General features: G+C 41.9%; 1 pseudogene; it reads left to right on the forward strand.

The window, feature by feature from the left end:
• Positions 1-217: 217 nt before the first annotated feature.
• On the forward strand, positions 218-290 carry LOC121920124 (annotated as a pseudogene).
• The last annotated feature ends 3,020 nt before the right edge of the window (positions 291-3,310 follow it).

Consider the following 3,310-nt stretch of genomic DNA (forward strand, 5'->3'; position numbering starts at 1 on the left):
AACCTTGATGAACCGGTGACCAATCTGGCTGCCATACTTTACACTAACTATTATTATTAAACTACAGCAAAGTCCAGTACAATCCCAAGACTACTTTGTGGGGAATTCATCCTAAAAACAAGCCAAAAAGATACTGGAAGGGATGTGACTCCTGTTCTGGTCATGCTGGGCACAATGCTGCAGACTATCCAGGGGAGTGTTGAAAATGGCAGCACATATACCAAAATCGGCAGCACATATACTAAAACTGGAATGATACAGAGAAGATTAGCATGGCCCCTGTGCAAGGAAAATGCCCCCCCACCCTCTCTGCCGTTTCTCCTCTTGTTCTAGATAGACAGTGTCTGTCTATCTGTCTCTTGGTCCTGAGCAGATGGGGCAGGATAGCACAGGCTGAGCCTGTCCCCACTCTGACCCAGGATCCAGGGCTGCTACTGAGTTGGAAGGGTCTACAAGGGCTATTTAGTCCAACCTCCTGCCAAGTGGGAATACACAACTGAAGTGTTCCTGAAAGATACCCATCCCACCTCTCTCTAAAGACCTCCAAAGAAGGAAAGTCCACCATGATCCTGATCCAAGGCTATCCAAATCACTGTCAAATAGCTCTTACAGTCCAGAAGTTCTTCCTAGTGTTTAGGTCATATGAATCTAGTGGTTCTTCTTCTAGTCTCCAGAATGGCAGAAAATAAGTTGGCTCCATCTTCTTCATGACATCCTTTCAGATATTTAAAGGTAGCTATCATGCCACCTCTCATCCTTATCTTGTTAAGGCTAAACATACCCATCTTCCCCAGTCATTCCTTAAAAAAAGGCTTTGTTTCCAGACTAGCTGAGGTCTGACCAAAGCAAAGAAAGAGTGGCACTATTATCTCCCTCAGTCCAGACCATATTCTTCTGTTGATGCTGACCTAAAATTGCACTGGCTTTCTTGGCTGCTGCAACACACTATTGGCTCATGTTTAGCTTGTGGTCTACTAAGACCCCTAGATCCTTTTGCATGTACTACTTTCAAGCCAGATGTCACCCGCCCTATATTTGTGGGTTTCATTTTACCTGCATAGATACAGTACCTTACATTTATCCCTGCTGACATTCATTTTCTTAGTTTTGGCCCAGCTCTCTAATCTGTCAAGGTCGCTTTGAATTTGGTTCTTGTCCTCTGGGTTATAAAGAAATCTTCAGTGAATTTAATTAAACTGTCTTACTCAAACGGGTGCATTTTGGCAATTCTTTAATCAAAAGGTGGCTGATAAATAAATTACATCAATTAAAATAAATAAATAACAGCCTATCAGCTTTGTGCTTGGCTAGCTCTAGAAATCCATTGCATTGAATCAATTTACAAGAGCAGCTTATTCACAGGGAATTCCTTGTCACATAAAATATGGATAGTCTGTTTTGAAATATGGAGACAGAAATGTACTGGATCATTTGGAGAGTACAAGATGAGTGTTTTGCTGATGGTTCTGAGAAACCTTGTCTTCACTTTACTCTCATGTGAAGTGGTGTTTCTGATACTTTCTGCCAGTGTACTACTAGTCTGGGGTTAAGGTTTTGTTATATGTATACAAAGTGCAAGGGTTATTCAATCATTGTAGATTATGCATGAGTAATCTCTCAACTAGATTGTGTTTCAAGTTAACTTTTGCTCATGGTGACCCTATGAATAAGAGACCTCCACATCATCAGCTCTGCACAGGTCTTGCAGACTGTTAGTATTGGCTCAATCCTGCCATGAATAGTGTGCTTTGTGACTATGATACGTATGATATGCCTGCTGCAAGGACATAGTGCTGTGAGTTACTGTATGCTTAGTATGTTTTGACATGATTTGTATGTTACATATGTTTTACTGTGAGGCTGGGTGCTATGTGTTTGGAACAGAAGGCTTTGCTGTAAGTGTACTTATGGATTCCTTTTTGCTATGTACATAGTCATATGATTAACTGCTCTGGCATGTTGTTGTATGTACAGCCTTCATATGACTGTGGGTAATGGGATATGTGATATGCTCTTGGTTAGATATGTATGTATTGTTTTGTTGATTGGTCAGAGGCATGGGGTTGAAGTATAGTCATCATGGAGCTGGGACAGGCAGAGGGGATACATGTCCAATGAACACGTATCAACATGTTTGTTTGTTTGTTTGTTTATATCACACCTTCCTCCTGGTGCAGGGACTCAAGGCAGCTGACAAAATTTTAATCAGTCCAAGTTAAAAAATGCAAAGCATTAAAAAAATTATATAATTTCAAAAGTTAAAAACAATACATATTCAAATTTAAAATGTAAAAACTCTTTATAAAACTGTTACAGCACCCATGTCGCTGTGAGGAAGTCTGCCAGAATAAAAGTGTTTTTATCTTCCGCTGAAAGGATAGCAGGGATGGAGCCAGCCTGGCTTTTCTAGGGAGGGAGTTCCAGAGCCTGGGAGCAGCCACCGAGAAGGAACACTGTTAATTAGATTGTGTATTATACCTTAATAATAAGTTATGTAGCTAATATTTGGTATTGATTTTAGCCTTGGAGATGTGTGCTTTAGATAGTCTCATCAGCTTGAGGACCGGGGCAAGAGAGGGGGAAACTGGCCTTCATTGAAGGAATGCCAGCTGCATACATGGGAGTTAGTTCACCTCGCAGGCTAGCTTGGCTCTATCAGTGGTTCCAACGGCTATAAAAAGAAGCCACCCAATTGTTTTGGGAATGTGGAGAAGAAATTTAGCCCACCAATTTTCTGGGGTCTGGGACATGAGCTTTGACTGAATACTTATGTTTGGTTTGTGGGCATTTTCCTGTTCTGTCTGAAATGTTTCTCTTCAGCTGCTGGTCTTCCTGGGGAGGAAATTCCAAAGCTTGGGATTTAGCACCAAGAAGGTCCTCTCCTCTGTCTCCACCAAATGTGCCTCAGAAGGAAGTGGGACTAAGGATTTTATGACATTTGGCTTTAAAACTGTGGCTAGAGAGCCAGCATAGCATAGTAGTTTGAGTGCTGGACTATAATTTTGGAGACCAAGGTTCAATTCGCTCTTGTCCATGATATTTGGTGACCTTGGGCAATCATGGGGAATCTGTTCCACCCCCCCCCCAGTGAAAATGGAGACTTGCCTTTATTCAAGCCCCATAGGCTTGAATGGGGCATGCCACTGAGGCTCACCACATTGAAAATAATGGAGGTCACCCCTTTGTGAATATTTAAGACCATGGACCTCAAGTCTGCGAAAAAGGAGGGGTGACTGTACTTATTTCATAAGGCCACCTCCAACCCATAGCCATGTATTTGAAAAGGCTGACCCTTTTCATGGATGAAGGA

This window comes from Sceloporus undulatus, chromosome 1, assembly GCF_019175285.1.
Source record: "Sceloporus undulatus isolate JIND9_A2432 ecotype Alabama chromosome 1, SceUnd_v1.1, whole genome shotgun sequence".
Classification (NCBI taxonomy): domain Eukaryota; kingdom Metazoa; phylum Chordata; class Lepidosauria; order Squamata; family Phrynosomatidae; genus Sceloporus; species Sceloporus undulatus.